The sequence below is a fragment of the Hibiscus syriacus genome, unplaced genomic scaffold (genome assembly GCF_006381635.1).
Source record: "Hibiscus syriacus cultivar Baekdansim isolate YM2019G1 unplaced genomic scaffold, ASM638163v2 tig00110478_pilon, whole genome shotgun sequence".
NCBI lineage: Eukaryota > Viridiplantae > Streptophyta > Magnoliopsida > Malvales > Malvaceae > Hibiscus > Hibiscus syriacus.
The window spans coordinates 185,352-203,147 of NW_024062755.1; the positions used below are offsets into that span (position 1 = coordinate 185,352).

Here is a 17,796-nt window from a genome sequence, read left to right on the forward strand (position 1 = left end):
TTGTACCCAAAGTTAAAGACTTCACTAACATTATTTTCAAAAATCTACAAAGTTTCAAACATTTCCACATGTCCCTTGATTCAGAATCATCATCTCCTTCCTCCAGCAGGGACTGGTTCTTCCCTTCACCTTCCTTCATCCACTCCACTTCTCACTCTCCACAATCCCCAAGTTACCCCGCAAGTTCTCCACTATCCCAAGACACCCCCGCCATTCTCCTCCCGATTGGAAGCCCCCCGGAAAGTCAACGTTCCCTGGAGTTTCTTCCTCCGATATCGCCGCCTATGGGTACCCCAAGTACGGTAGGCTTCGTCGCAGAGTTGACTTTACTCAAAGGAGCGAGAAAACGCCGAAACAACAAGGGGACGGTCCCGTTTTGGAACAGAAACGGGCCGTTTCCGGTGAGAAAACGACTGTCGGTGAAATTGGTATTCGAGTTTTGAGTCAACGGGTCAAAATCCGGTGGCAGATGACCTTCTCATTAGCTGTATGTATGCCTTTTGCTTTCTTTCCCACTTTATCTCTCCGAAGTTCTTACTTCATAATTCGTTTTGCTGATATTTTGATGGTTTTTGTTTACTTTGTTTTGCAGATTTTAATCACAGCTTTTGGTTCTTTATTTCACAAGAATTTCTCTTTACATAACCAAGTCATTGACATGCAGGTAGATTCAACATTTATGCTGCATTTCGCTATAAAGCTGATCATATTTTATGCTCAGTTGAATGTTCGTGCTTTTAAGTTGCTTAATTAACTGGAGTTATTTCTCTCCAAAAAGTTTGCCTTTTTTTCTTTTTCAGCTGCTGACTTCTGGTTTTCAGAACCGGACCAGTTAACGAACCGGTCATGTTATCGGTTCACTAATTCAACCGGTTGAATCGGTCCGACCGGTCGGAAGAACCGGACGATGTCATAATTATTTAAAAATTTAAATAAAAATATCAAAAATATTTAATAAAAAATAATTTTTTATATCACAAGTCATATTCAAAGCAAGTTATAACATATATAAATTAAAAACCATAAAATCAAGTGAAACAAAATGATTCAAATTAATTACAACATAATATTTAAGGTAAAACATATTAAATAATAAATATAATTATATAACTATAATTAAAAAATAAATTTGGAGTTAAAAATCATAACAAAATAATATTGTTTGGTTTAATTTTTTTTTTAAAAACAATCCCACATGGCTAAAAAACATATAAGAGCATCCCAAAAGTCTAAAGAGTAAAAATATGAGAACAAAATAATCTCACATTGCTAAGAAACATAGAAGAGCATCACAACTAACTTCTATAAATAATAAAGGTAATTTGACATTCAAAATCATGGAGCTTTTTGGTGAGCATTGAGTGAACTATTCTTTCACTTCAATCAAGCTCGAATTTTAGGCTTCAATTGAGCTTCTAATTTTTTTTTAATTCAAGCCTTTTTGAGTTCAAGTTTCAATATTATATTTCGAGTTCGAGTTGAACTTGATAATTTTTAACTTGTGAGTTTGAGTGTAGTTGAGCTTACTTTTAAAGTTTTTAAGTTCGAGTTGAGCTTAGCAATACTCGAGTTCGAATTGACTCGTTTAACAAACGACGTTTGGTTTAATTTTTTTTTTTTTAAAAAAAATTTCTTGTTTTTTCCCGGTTTTCAACCGGTCCGATTCGAACGGTTCAGCGGTTCTGGACGGTTCATTAGTAGCGGTTCAACCGGTTTAGATTAAAACCTGACTAGGCAACAGTTCCCGATTGAATCGACCGGTCCGGTCCGATTTTCAAAACAGAGCTTCTCTCTACTTTAGCTTCCATGACAATAATGATTCATTTTGTAAACACTGTTAAGTGAAATTATGTTTGATTATTATTTTCTTCGTTTGTATTTTGCTTCTGGTTATATATAAGAAAGTATATTAAATATATTACACATTTAAACTAATTTATCTCATATAAAGTTTGGTTTCTAATTATACACAATTACTGGTGTCAACACACATTTTCGTCTTACTAGGATTCAAACTCCTAAAAATATGATAGAATTTTGCTAGGATTCAAACTCCTAAAGATAGGATCCACAAACATTATAAATAGTCATTGTAACTCACAATTGTAATACATTCGGAGGAGGATATACGAAATACCAAGCAAAAAATTACAAGCAACTCGTAGCAATTTTTCGAAGCATTTATATTTTAAAAGGTAAAGTTCATACATTCGCATGTTATTTTTCCTTATCTTTGCTGTGTTTTGATTTCGAAAGAAAACTGAGAGAAGTGTTTTTGGCCGATGAACGGGGGCGTTTTCGAAATCTATTTTTGTAGATCTAGTCCCCGAGGCTTGTGTTTTTGAAAAACTATTCGGATTTTTATAAACGGGTCGTGTGGATCCGCGTGTTTTGTCGTTTTTTTTCTTCGAATGGCTTTTAATTTTGACCTCTAATTCATTTTTTTTTTATTTTAATTTAACCCTTATTATTTATATGTATATATGTATATATTTAATTATATTTAATTATATTTAATTTATTTATTTATTATACTTTTTTTTCATTTTTCTTTGCATTATATTATATTATTTTCTTATTATTATATATATATATATATTATATTATTATTTTTTATCTATGTTTACTTATTTACTATGTTTTTTTACTATATTTTCCTAACGTTATATATATATATTCTTACTTTATTTTATTTTATATTTCTACGATTACTATATTTAGTTAATATTATATGTATATTTATTTTTCATTTATTTATTATTATTATTACTATTTAGTATTTTATTATATGTTTATTTATTTTTTAGTTAATATTATATGTATATTTATTTTTCATTTATTTATTATTATATTATATTTTATTATTATACATACATTTATATATATATATATATTTATTTATTATTTTATTTATACTATTTATTTATTTTCATTATATTTTTAGTTTCTTTGCTCTTATTATTATTTTTCTTTTTAAAAAAACACTTTACCTTTTTTTATTCTTTTTGTATATATATTTTATCTTCATTTATTTATTTTATTCAATTTTATTTTTTTTCATCAAATTATTTTATGTTTATTATTATTGGTTTCATTTATTTCCTTGGTTTATTCTTTAGTTTTGTTATTTTCTTTTATTATTATTATTTTCTTTTAAAATCTTATTTTTTAAGGGTATTTCCGTAAACTCATTAAGGGTAAGTAATTCAGATCAAATTTTACCTTTTAATTTAACTTGCAATTTTCTTAATTAAAGACAACTGGAAATTACGTAGTACCGAAAGGACGGTTCAAGGGTGCTAATCTTTCCTTGACCGTAACTGACTCCCGAACCCGACACATCTTTGGAAAGACGCAGATCAAGTAAGAAATAGGGTATCCGATCAACCCATTTGTTTTAAATAAATGATCGGTGGCGACTCCAATCCACATTTTTCAAGTCAAAGCCCAATTCCGGGCCCAACCGAAAGACGGTTGCGACAGCTTGGCGACTCCGCTGTGGAGACAGGTAAGTGAGTCAGGCTAAGGTAATTTACAATTGTCTTTTTAATGAAAAGGGTAATTTTAAATTTTACGGTAACATTTCGATCCTTATTACTTACTTTTGATTATATTTTCGAGTAAATAGTTGTACTGACCGTTTTTTAATGATTTCAGCCCTTAAAGATTTTTCATCTAAGGCTCTAAACCCGAGCTCCAAACCCTGCTTTAAGTGGGGGTGAAAGCGACGCCTTCGTGTGAATTTATTCACCGTGCGGGCCTAGAAAGTAGCCTTCGGGATTCATATACCTTATGTCTTTGTGTGAATTTATTCACCGTGCGGGCATAAGGGAATGTGTCCCCTCGAGTTTAACTTAGTCCACACAAGCCTGTGATGGGTTTAGGACTAAGGGTCTGGCAAGCCCAAGGGGGCACCAACAAGCCCAATGGGGCACCGACAAGGAGAACTCGAGTACTGTTTTTAGAACCTAAACTGAGAGACCATGGAGAATTAGAGCCTACCCCAAAACCATATTTCCGAAACCTAGGATATTTTTACCTTAACAATGTTTTTTTTTCCTTTCGTCATTTATTTATTTATTTATTTATTTTACTAACATTTCTGCCTTTGTGTTTATTTTTTTAGCATTTGCATCATAACAAGAGGCTATTGATCCTTAAAAAGCGTTTGTTATATACACAAAATAATCTGAATTAATAGACAAAGGTGTTGTAATACAAAAGATTAAAAACACCGAGGCACGACTATGGTCTGAGATGACTCAGAAAGAGAAAGGAGACAATTTTCAGGGGAACTACCTGTCAGAGCTGGTTAGCTATGCCTCTGTCAGCCTGAAACAGAATGATGTCCAAGAGTTACGAAATATTTGGTACAGTTGGAAGAATAACAGAAAGCAGAAGTTCAGCCAACGATATGGTGATATTGCCCTCTTACTTCATGTCAAGACTGATGAGCCCCTGCTCCGAGCACTGATTCAATTCTGGAACCCGGGATATAGTTTCTTCACCTTTAACCGGGAGGACATGGTGTCCACTATCGAAGAGTATACCACACTACTGCACTTTAAGAACGAACTGGCCAAGATTACAGGGGTTGATGAAAAGTGAGTGACTGATCGACTCCGACACAAAGGTAGCGGGGAAAGAATCGAGTGGATCCATATAAAACAACTAATGAAGAACCACCCTGATGAATGGAAGACTATAGATCTTTTTGCACTGGGTCTATACGGTTTGATTATCTTTCTGAAGACCTTAGGGTGCATTGACGTAGCTGTAATAGAACTATTTGAACAACTTCCAAGGAGAGTCAACCCAGCTCCGACCATCTTAGCCAAGACCTTTCGGTCTCTTAATCATTGCAGAAGAACTGGTGGAGGAAGGTTCATTGGATGTGTTCAGCTCCTTCAAGTATGGATTCACAACCACTTCTGGAAGACTAACGGGGTTGCCTACCACCGATTCAGCACTACCTATTCACCATTGGGAGAGTTCATCACTATGAAATGGCATGAAGGCGCTTCGAATGAAGAATGGATGAAGGTCTTCACTCATTTTCAGGACCGGGATATTACTTGGAGAGCCCCCTGGTTGTTCCTCAGTGACGTTATTTTCCGATTTAGGGATTCTGATACTATGACCTTACTTGGACTTTGGGGTGTAGTTGGGTATGCTCCGTTGTTGGCACTTAGACAGTATGGGGCACGTCAGTTTATCCCAGCAACATACGGATTATCTACATCAGAGTTTGTGTATAACGGTGATAATTATAAGAAGAGGATCAAAGAGGCAGCCGAGTCATGGAAGAAAGTATCCCGAATGGATGTCGTGGCTGCCAGAGATATACTTACTCCGGATTATATGGAGTGGCGAAGATTGAGAAAGAATGATAGCATCATGAAGCCAGACTGTGAAGACACCCGGACCATGGAGGAACATCTCAGGTCTGTCCCTTCTGAACTTGAGATAGTCAAGGCAGAGTTTGAAGCTGTGAATAATGAGCTGAAATAGATGGTTAAGGAACTTGAAGCTGAACGTTATCAATGGAAACTAGATACCGATTCTCATAAAGATAGAGCAGACAAACTGGAAAGGGAGCAGAAAAGAGTCTATTTTGAGCTTGAAGACTTGAGAAAGGGGTACCAAGATAAAGTCAAGGATAACTCCTGAGAATCCAATGCCTGAGAATCCAAATGGCTGATCTGGAGAAACAACATGAGAAAGATGGTAAAACAATAGCTTCAAAAAGCAAGCGAGTGAACTTCAGATAGTGCCCTTCGACGGGGGTTTGCAGTGGCGATTCCGTTGGGAGCAAGTACAACAAAGGGTGAAGGCCAGAGACGCAGTCATCCGAGATTTCCTGGATCAAGTACAAAAGGCAGCTTGCCATCTACACGGCCTGGCAAGGGAAGCTGGAGTGGTCCAACAAGGCATACAACCAGTGACAGATGAAAACAGAAGACTTGTTAACTTGCTGGAAATTGTTCGGGGTCTAGAGGATTTAGTCCAAATGTACATTTGATTTTTTTTATGTCTCTTACAAGATAAAACATTTTTGTCGAAATAAGGATTATTTATAATAATGGGCATTTTTCTGGATTAATGCCTCGAACATTTCATGCATTTTTTTCATTTTGCGTTGTGCATCTACATTTCATTTTTAAGCATTTTCATAAACATGAAATTTCTTTATGGAGGATTCGATGAAGTGGTTTTAACCACATGACACCACATGGAAGCAAGATTGTAACATCAAAAGAAACAAACTGAAAACAATACAGTGGGAGCATGATCAGCTGATTGTAGGACAAAGCCTGCGAGGATGATCTAAGAAAAGAATCCTCATATCCTAAGGGCTACGATGTTGAAACTGTTAGCTGTTACCACATAAGAAGCCCCAAACATTCCTCTGAAAACTGTAAGGCGCTTGCCGAAGAAGGGGGCATGGCATATACCATTTGTACTTAGAGGATTGTTTTGTTTGAACACGTCTTTGATCTTTCATGTTTGCTTAATCTTTTAAATGATTGAATTTATGCTGCTTTCTAAGGTGGAGCAATTGAACAAATTTTAATATTTAGTTCTTCGAATATTAAATAAATTAATGATTCTTTTAATTCTTCAAGAATTATAGATTTTTGACATATGGAAAGATCAGACCTTTCTTACCCTGTCTCAAACCCCAGAATAAAATACATTAATTCTTTGCCCAAAATAACTCGTGGTCATTACCAAAAGACGAAATTTTGACATTACCTCCTTTTGAAATTCTTGAACATTGCCTTTATCTTTTTGATACACTCATACCTTTCTTTGAGTCAATAAGATCACACCACTGTCTTTTTTAGACTCAAAAATAACATTTCTTACCATTAAAACCCAAGGCATTGAGTTGTTCATTTTAACATGAGCATTCTTCTAAAGAATCAACTTGAAGCATCTGGGAAAAAAGAAGAAGAATTCATTCGAAATAATTCTATCATACATTAATTACACTGTTTTCATGTGAATAGAATTAATCTTGAAAATCTATCCCCTTGGGGATACCTCTTCTGTGAAGATTTACATGTATGAAATGATGAACGACTTTCTTTCTTTATCCATTCACAACAGGAGAAAACATATATCCCTTGTGTCCCCTTTTGAGCCTGTAGTATTTTTCTTCTAATTCAACCCTAACCAAGGATCACCCTCCACACTGGGGGGCAAGGTGGAAGAAATATGCTCACATGAGCAAAGACATTGATTCAGATGAGATACCAAAAGGTGAACCAAATGCCAAATGCGAAGATTCAATCAGAACAAAAAGGGAAAAAACAAAAAAGAAAAGAAGCAAAAAAGAAGAAAAAAAGAAAGAACAAAAATCAAAAAGAAAAAGGGACAAAAAAGCACATGCAAAGATTCCCTAAAGACAAATGGTACATCAAGCTTCAAACTATGAGATTGATCAAGCACAATCATTCCTGAATCACTGAATCACTTCACTCGAAGATCATAGAGTATCAAGAGAGAGAAATATTTTGAGCAAGATTGAAGGCATCAAAATGAATTGATCCTTGGTTCAACACCCTGAAACACTTGTTTGGGCATATTTATCCTTTTTTTCATAACCATGAACCCTGGCCTACATTACGTGCCTTAAAAGTCCCTTCTAATCATACATGGATTTCTAAACAAAAGAGAATATCTTCAGATTTCATCCCGCCCATCAGGATTAATCTTTGTTTGCAAAAAACAATGTAATTAATGCATGGTAGAGAAAAATAACAAAGGGGGGTTCAAGACGTAAATCCTAAATAACGTCTTGAAACCAAAGGAGGATTCGAGTTGAAAACCTGAAAAGCCGGCTCGAATATAAAAATTGTGCAACTGAGGCGATCACACAAATTCCTTGATAAGGCATCGCACAATCCAAATGTGACTATGAAAGTTGGGAGTCGGAGAACACTTCTAGTAGAGGAGCATGCAAGCTATCCCATCAAACATTTGAGCATCAAATGCCAAACCTTTGAGCATCAAATGCCAAACCTTTGACCAAACACAATAACCTGAGACCTTTTTATCCTTTCCTTACTTAACCATTTCCCAAAGATAGCTTTGATCTTGGCACGTGTCAAATAGCTATAATTTATTGAAGGATTAACATTGTAATTAAATATTTGATATCCAATGAACTCTAGTTTTATGATTCATCTAAATTGTAAAACCGTGAAAGAGACAATATTTTCAAAACTTTTTGATTAAACATTTTTCGAAACTCTTTATTGATATTTTCAGAACTTTGAAAATAAAAGAGAAAGAAAAATATTTTTTTTCAAACAAGACAGTCTCTCTAGAGTGGATCTTGGTAAATGATATGTGACTCTTAGACACAAAACTCATGCTTAAAATCAATGCTAAAGCAAGAAATGAGGAACATTTGGGGCATCTTTGGAGATTCAACATCAAATATTGGGGTATTTTTGGATATTGGGGTATCATTTGGGGATTCAACATCCTAATGCAAATTATCAGAGCTTTTTCAGGAGATAAAATATAACCAATTCATGTTACATGCATCTTATGCATACATTTTAGAGCATCATATTTATCGTTTTCCACATACATAATTTTTTGCAGCTTTTAGAGTCAAGTTTCAACTTCAAGACGAATGATACTCGATTCAAAAACACCTTTAAAGATTCATGTTGGTTGCTTAACTCAGCAGCAAGAAGCTACACTTCAACCAACTCGACAGATTGAAAGTTTCTCTCGAAACAACACAATTTGCTCGAGAGTGGATTTCAACTTCACGACGAAGGATATCTAGCTCGAAGTCAAACTTCACAATAAAGGGGTCTCCACGGTTTCAACTTCACGGCGAAAGGAATTGTGTCCACCCGCAACATACAATATTTGGATTTCACAACGAAGTGGCTATCCACGATTTCAACTCCACGACGGAGGATATCGTGCCACTCGAGACAACACAAGTTCAACTTCACAACGAAGGGACGACTGGTTGTCAACAAACAACTTCCCAAATTCAGAGCCAATTTCAACTTCACAGCGAAGGATATTGGACTCTAGACAACACAAGCTCAGCTTCACAACGAAGGGACCGCTGGTTGTTAACAAACAACTTCTCAATTTCAGAGCCAATTTCAACTTCACAACAAAGGATATTGGACTCCAGACAACGCAAGTTCAACTTCACGACGAAGGGACCGCTAGTTGTCAATAAACAATTTCCCAATTTCAGAGCCAATTTCAACTTCACAGCGAAAGATATTGGACTCCAGACAACGCAAGTTCAACTTCACGACGAAGGGACCGCTGGTTGTCAACAAACAATTTCTCAATTTTGGAGCCAATTTCAACTTCACAGCGAAGGATATTGGACTCCAGACAACGCAAGTTCAACTTCACGATGAAGGGACCGTTGGTTGTCGACAAACAACTTCTCAATTTCAGAGCCAATTTCAACTTCACAACGAAAGATATTGGACTCCAGACAACGCAAGTTCAACTTCACGACGAAGGGACCGCTGGTTGTCAATAAACAACTTCCCAATTTCAGAGCCAATTTCAACTTCACAGCGAAGGATATTGGACTCGAGACAACGCAAGTTCAACTTCACGACGAAGGGACCGCTGGTTGTCAACAAATAATTTCCCAATTTCGGAGCCAATTTCAACTTCACAATAAAGGATATTGGACTCGAGACAACACAAGTTCGACTTCACAACGAAGGGACAGCTGGTTGTCAACAAACAATTTCCCGATTCCAGAGCCAATTTCAACTTCACGACGGAGGATATTGGACTCAGAACAATGCTACTTACTTGGATTTCAACTTCACGACGAAGGATATCCAATTCCAGGCTCAACTTCACGACGAAGGGGCCACCTGCGGTTTCAACTTCACGACGAAGGGAATCGTGCACACAAGCATCATCCATATTTAGATTGGATTTCAACTTCACGACGAGGGATATCCAACTCAAAGAAGGATTATCTGTCAACAGAGACCTTCGAGTTCGACTACGCTCAGCTCCAAGGCACATCATTTACAGCATAACTCAAGGCTAGAAGGGTTATCTGCCATCAAAATTGTCGAGTTCGATTCCATTCAACTCGATGACACATCAATCGCACTACTTTCCGGTTGCAGTCGAGGTTTTCAAGTCGATAAGAGGACCTGGGTTAGCCGTGCCTGAGTGACAAGCAACCATTTTCAAGCAGCATAGCTTAAGTCAAGAAAAAACTATCTGTCAATGAAGATTTTTGAGTTCGATTCCGATCCAAGGTCTTTAAACTGAGAAGAAGACCGAAGGGCAACGAGAAGCCACGTGCTGATTCAAATTCCGAACTACGGCTTCAATTTCATATCATTTCAATATGAACTCGACTTCACAATGGAGGAGTCATCTGTAACTCAATTCGACAGGGAGTTATTGAAACATAAGAGTCTATTTTCAACTCCACTGAACGAAAAGTGTGTCTTTTAATCTTTGCCCTATCCGTTACACGACTATGGGCAAAGAGGGGTAGCTGTCAACACACCTTTTTGTCCTACTAGGATTCAAACTCCTAAAAATAGGATAGAATTTTGCTAGGATTCAAACTCCTAAAAATAGGATAGAGTTATAATATTATTTAAACTCCTAAAGATAAGATCCACAAGCATTATAAATAGTCATTGTAACTCACAATTGTAACACATTCGGAGGAGGATATACGAAATACCAAGCAAAAAATTACAAGCAACTCGTAGCCATTTTTCGAAGCATTTATATTTTGAAAGGTAAAGTTCATACATTCGCATGTTATTTTTCCTTACCTTTGTTGTGTTTTGATTTCGAAAGAAAACTGAGAGAAGTGTTTTTGGCCGATGAACGGGGGCGTTTTCAAGATCTAGTCCCCGAGGCTTGTATTTTTGAAAAACTATTCGGATTTTTATAAACGGGTCGAGTGGATCCGCGTGTTTTGTCGTTTTTTTCTTCGATTGGCTTTTAATTTTGACCCCTAATTTATTTTTTATTTTAATTTAACCCTTATTATTTATATGTATATATTTAATTATATTTTATTTATTTAATTATTTATTATATTTTTTTTTCATTTTTCTTTGCGTTATATTATTTTCCTATTATTATATATATATATATTATTTTTTATCTATGTTTACTTATTTACTATGTTTTTTTACTATATTTTCCTAACGTTATATATATATATATTCTTACTTTATTTTATTTTATATTTCTATGATTACTATTTTTTTAGTTAATATTATATATATATATATATTTATTATTTATTTATTATTATTATTACTATTTAGTATTATATTATATTATACATACATTTTTTTTATTTTTATATATATATTTTTTATTATTTTATTTATACTATTTATTTATTTTCATTATATTTTTAATTTCTTTACTCTTATTATTATTTTTCTTTTTAAAAAACACTTTACATTTTTTATTCTTTTTTGTATATATATTTTATCTTCATTTATTTTATTTTATTCAATTTCATTTTTTTTCATCCAATTATTTTATGTTTATTATTATTGGTTTCATTTATTTCCTTGGTTTACTCTTTAGTTTTGTTACTTTCTTTTATTATTATTATTTTCTTTTAAAATCTTATTTTTAAGGGTATTTCCGTAAACTCATTAAGGGTAAGTAATTCGGATCAAATTTTATCTTTTAATTTAAATTGCAATTTTCTTAATCAAAGACAACTGGAAATTACGTAGTACCGAAAGGACGGTTTAAAGGTGCTAATCCTTCCTTGACCGTAACCGACTCCCGAACCCGACACATCTTTGGAAAGACGCAGATCAGGTAAGAAATAGGGTATCCGATCAACCCATTTGTTTTAAATAAATGATCGGTGGCGACTTCAATCCATATTTTTCAAGTCGAAACCCAATTCCGGGACCCAACCGAAAAACGGTTGCGACAACCGGTATGTGTTTTTTCCTTTTCCTTTGACAATTAAAAAGTACATGGAACTTTAGCTTTCTGCATCTGAGAGGACTCATGATTCATTTCTTTGAACTAAGGGAAAAATGATGATAAGTTGTCTTATGTTCTCATGAATACTTTTTTTTGAATGTATACTAAATCTACGTTTAGTATCTATAATAATAGTTACTTAATACTGGCTAAATAGATTTTTTTTTTTGCTTGCAGGGCCAAATTTCGTCTATGAATCTTAGATTACAAGCTTGCAATATGTTTGACCCTTTAGATAGTATTTCTATATCCCAAGAGAGTGATCATCTTTCCAGTAAAGGATTAAAGATTCTTGCTCTGACTATCTCGATTGCACTGTTATCCGTGCCTATCTCTCTTTTCAAGTACATTGACTATATCTCTAAGTTGAGATCCTCAGATAATTCTTCTGAAAAAGTTTCTCTTAATAAGCAACTTGAGTATAGGGTAGATGTTTTATCAGTACATTCATATGCTAAGCCACTTGCTTTATTGATTGCAACTCTACTGCTTATTTGTCTCGGAGGGTTGGCTCTCTTTGGCGTCACTGATGATAGCCTAGCAGATTGCCTTTGGTTATCTTGAACTTATGTTGCTGATTCAGGTAACCATGCCAACTCTGAAGGTATGGGTCCCAGATTAGTTTCTGTTTCAATAAGCTTCGGCGGGATGCTTATATTTGCAATGATGCTCGGGCTTGTTTCTGATGCAATTTCTGAGAAGCTCGATTCATTGAGAAAAGGAAGAAGCGAGGTTGTTGAGCAAAACCACACTCTAGTTCTTGGGTGGAGTGATAAATTGGTAAACTTTTCAGTCAACTATTTATCCGTGGTTATGACTCTCCTTGGGGTTTGGTTTATTAAGTTTGTGCTTATTGATTAATGGGAACTACCTACCATATAATCCCTTTCCTCCTAAATAAAGGCCGATCTTTCTAGCATTAGAACCATTACGTGTATTTTCATTTTTCACCTTGTGATGAATATTTTACATTTTTTATGGCTACGTACATATTGATAATACAAGGTAAATGAAGTTGGTTGAAGAAGTAAATTTTTTAGGACCATTAAATGATTTTCTTGTTTTCTTTGTTTATTCTTGTTCTAGATCATATACACATTTGAATTTGTGTTCGCTTATACTGTATGTATGATCCGAGGCTTACTGCATGATTTAATATTTGGTATGAAATTATCCATCTGAATTCGCAAGAAGAGGGTTTGGCATTTTTATACAGTCTTTAAAAAAATGCTGTATTCCACTTTGATAATTTACGAGTACCTTTATAAGTTTTAGACTAAATATCAGTATGTGTGATAGGTTTTTAGGCTGTTGTTCCCTACATTTTTGCTTGTTTTGTTGTCAATGCAGGGTTCTTTGCTCAATCAACTAGCCATAGCTAATGAGAGTTTGGGTGGTGGAACTGTGGTAGTAATGGCTGAACGGGACAAGGAGGAGATGGAGCTCGATATTGCTAAAATGGAGTTTGATTTCAGAGGGACATCTGTGATTTGCAGAAGTGGAAGCCCTCTAATTCTGACCGACCTGAAAAAGTATGGTTTAATATGTCAAAATAAGTTACCCTCTGCTAAAATTGCTCACTATCAGATTTAATAGGATCAACCTTGTTTAAAGATATCTAAAAATATAAATCTGAATCACCTAATGTAGTCGAGGAAACATCGCTGTAAGTTTAATTTGTGCTCAATGAGCATTGCTGCACCTTCATGTTGATTTAATTTCATCCATGCATTTGTGCTACATGATCTGGGAATATTTTTTTTGCTGGTTGAAGTTATTTAATGCTAAAAGCATTTGTACATACTGGGGCCATTAATTGTCATGCTAACATGCCCATTCTTTCAGGTTTCTGTTTCCAAGGCCCGTGCAATCGTTGTCCTTGCTGAAGATGGAAATGCTGACCAGGTCTCTGCAAATGTGTTAATCTGATGTTGTTAGTTAGATGATGATTGCTGACTCTTGTTCATGATGTAATGCAGAGTGATGCCCGTGCTTTGAGAACGGTCTTAAGTTTGACTGGAGTAAAGGAAGGTCTAAGAGGACATATTGTTGTGGAACTAAGTGATCTTGACAATGAGGTTTTGGTTAAACTTGTTGGCGGAGAACTTGTTGAAACTGTTGTAGCTCATGATGTTATCGGACGCTTGATGATTCAATGTGCAAGGCAGCCAGGACTTGCACAGGTTGGCTTCTTCAATTTGTAGTGTGACATTCCTTGTTGTTCTTTTTGGACTAAATTTCTCTGGTTATTATGTTATTTAGTGGCCCTATCAGTTACATCTTTAGTAATTGTGGAGTGATACTGACAGATATGGGAAGATATCCTTGGCTTTGAAAATTGTGAATTCTACATAAAAAGATGGCCGCAATTGGATGGTATGCAATTTGAGGATGTATTGATTAGTTTTCCAGATGCTATTCCTTGTGGAGTCAAAGTGGCTTCCCGAGGGGGTAAAATAATCCTGAATCTGAGGACTCATATATTCTGCAAGAAGGAGACGAAGTTCTTGTTATAGCAGAAGATGATGACACCTATGCTCCAAGCGCACTGCCTACGGTGATTTCATTTTGCTTTTTTCTTTTCCTTGATGCAAAATTGTTCTTGCTATCATTATCCATTTTCCTTCCGTTACGTTGCCTTATTCAAGTCAGGCTGCGTTGAAGCTCGCAAGTTGGAGAAATCAATTAAATAAATATTAAAGACAGAAACAGATAAGTATAAGAAAGAAAGCCTTCATGTAACTTGGCCAGAATAGTAGCATAGTTTTTCGTTATAAGGTTTTCAGGCAGTTTTGAGGTTGTTCTATAAAATTGTCTCAATCTAAAGTGCCATTTTTAAATTTATGGCACACTTTATGAAGGAAACTGCAGGTTTACGATAAATTTGTTTTCTGCCTTTTATCTATAGTAAGACTTCGAGTTATATCCTTCCGCTAATTTTATTTTGCTGCCATCACTATGTTCTGCAGTCAACACTGTCAATGATGGCACAAGAAATTAGTAAAGAACTTGGACCAAAAACTGGAGAGAATTGCCTATTGATATTTCTCTTTCTCTCAGTCTAATCTAAAAAACTAATTAAGATATTTTAGGAACCTAAAGGGCCTGGACGACATTTAGGTTGTGATTCATGAAAAAAGGAGCTGATATGGTTTGTAACCACAGGGTGATGCCGATGATGAAATTTAATGAATGGGGCATACCATAGTTAAAACAACTTACAAAAATATAATCAATTTGGTCATTCAGGTCAATGGAGCATCATTCATGCACATTGCTCGACCAGCAAGAAAGCCCCAGAAGATTCTACTTTGTGGATGGAGGAGAGACGTTGATGATATGATTGTGGTACGTTCTTTCTAATTGAAGCTCCTAATCCTGTTTCTCTTCGGTTTGAATGCTGCAGGTATGGAGAGGGAGTTTACCCAGAGACTTAATTGTCCCAAAGTTGATGGAAAAAATACTTCTTTGTGGTTGGCGACGGGATATGGAAGACATAATTATGGTAATGTTATGAGGAATCGAGGATGATGTTCCCACCGTGCAAATTGTCATTCAACATCAGCTGTTAATTCCAACAAATCTTCACATTGCAAGATTTACCCCATGTTTTTACTTTTGATGCACAAAATAGATCACATTTAGTTCTTTGTTGTATTATAATATAATGGATGTATGCTGGTCATTGTTTGTTTAGGTTTTGGATGCCTTCCTAGCTCCTGGATCAGAGCTCTGGATGTTCAATGAGGTAGTTGAAAGTGAGAGGGAAAGGAAGCTTGATGAAGGTGGTCTGGACCTCAGTAGACTGGTTAACATATAGCTGGTTCATCGTGAAGGTAATGCCGTTATATGACGTCACCTAGAAAGTCTTCCATTGGAATCGTTTGATTCAGTAAGTATCTTTATCAATGGTATATTTATGATAACAAGATTTTCAGTTAATAATTATGGTAAATTTAGAAGGCATGGCATTGGCAGCCACATTGCAGATTTCCCATGACAGTATGTTTTTAGATGAATGTTGGACATTGAACATTCAAAGATATTAGGACTTTCTATGTATGGCATTTAACATATTGCAGGTCATTTACACCCTTGTCCTTCTGAACTAGGATAGATGATGATTGAAGAGACAAGTTTCAGGGTTTCTTTTTCTGTTTCTAGTTTCTCATCATGTTTTTATGGTCTCTACAGATCCTAATTCTGGCCGATGAATCTGTGGAAGATTCAGCCATTCAAGCTGATTCCAGATCTCTTGCCACATTACTATTGATTCGTGATATTCAGGTGCTTTCAGTTTTGATCTTTTAAGTCCGTACTTTTTCTACTTACGTGGTAGAAAAAGCTTACCTTTGTGTTGTTATGGCACAGATCTTTGTGAACCCCTTGGTCCTTCTCACCAAATTATAAGCATATTTTTAACGACTTACTATAATCCACAAAAGCTAGCATACTTGTGAGCCTTGGTAGCATATTACATGCCTATTCTTCAGAGTTCAGATGTCGACTTCTGGTTTGTCTTTCTCGAAATAAGTTCGAATATTTTGTTTTTCGCAGGCTAAGCGTCTTCCATTCAGAGAAGCTATGGTTACCCGAGGTCAAAGAGGAAGTTTCTCCCGAGGTTCTTGGATTGGGGAAATGCAACAATCTTCTGATAGATTAGTAATAATTAGTGAAATACTAGACCCGAGGACTAAAAATTTATTGTCCATGTCAAAGATTAGTGATTACGTCTTATCAAACGAGCTAGTCAGTATGGCATTGGCCATGGTTGCAGAGGATCGGCAAATAAACGGCGTACTGGAAGAACTTTTTGCAGAGGAGGTACTCTCTCTTTCCCATAACCTTTATGTTCCTCCGAATCAGGCCTGAACATGGGTATATTGAATTTTTAAGTCATTCAGGTCCTTGTTCCCAGTCTGTCTGCTCTTAGAACCAACTCATTGTGCATCTTCTCTTGTTGATCGTTCATGTAAGCTTGGGTATTTTTCGTTTAGGGAAATGAGCTGCATATTAGACTAGCAGAGCTTTACCTACATGAAGGTGAAGAATTGAGTTTCTACGAAGTAATCTTACGAGCTCGATGTTAAAAGTTTCAAAGTTTGGTAACCAACTTTGGAAAATGTTTTTTCAAAGTTTGGTAAATGTTTCTTTGAAAAATGTTTTTCAAAGTTTGGTAAAATTTTGGTAGATGTTTGTTGAAAATAGGAATGGGTAAAATTCACTTTAGTCATTGCACTTTAGGGTATTTTCAAAGATTAGTCCCTAAGTTTCTACTATAAATACCCTTACCCATTTAGCTTCAAAATCATCCCAAAACATTTCTTTCTTCCTATACTAGAGAGCTTTCTTGTGAGTAGTGAGTGTTTTGTAAACACCTGTAAATTTTCTCTCTTAGTAAAAGATCTGCAGCAGCCCGGAGACGTAAGCACAATTGGCTGAACTCCGTTATCAATTTTCGGGTATTATTTTTTCCGCTTTTATTTCGCATTCTCACTAATCTGGTTAAAGGGAAATTACTTGTACTCGGTTTATTTTCCTAACAACTGGTAATCAGAGCTTTTGGTTGTGAATTTTGTCAAATTTTCTGCGAGGTTACTATTCATTACTATTCACGTGAATAGTGAATTTCGTGAATAGTGAAATTCGGTCGGCGATACGAGTTTGTCGACGGTGGTGTTCTAATACACGGTGATTCGCAAGAATTGTCAGAAACGATCCAAACGAAGCCAGATTCGAGTGGGAGCGATGGCTGCAGACGAAGGGAAGGTGAAAATTGAA

At 35.5% G+C, this 17,796-nt stretch overlaps 1 pseudogene; it reads left to right on the plus strand.

Annotated features, from left to right (window-relative positions):
* Positions 1-17,796, plus strand: part of LOC120128262 — a 22,426-nt pseudogene continuing 4,630 nt past the window's right edge.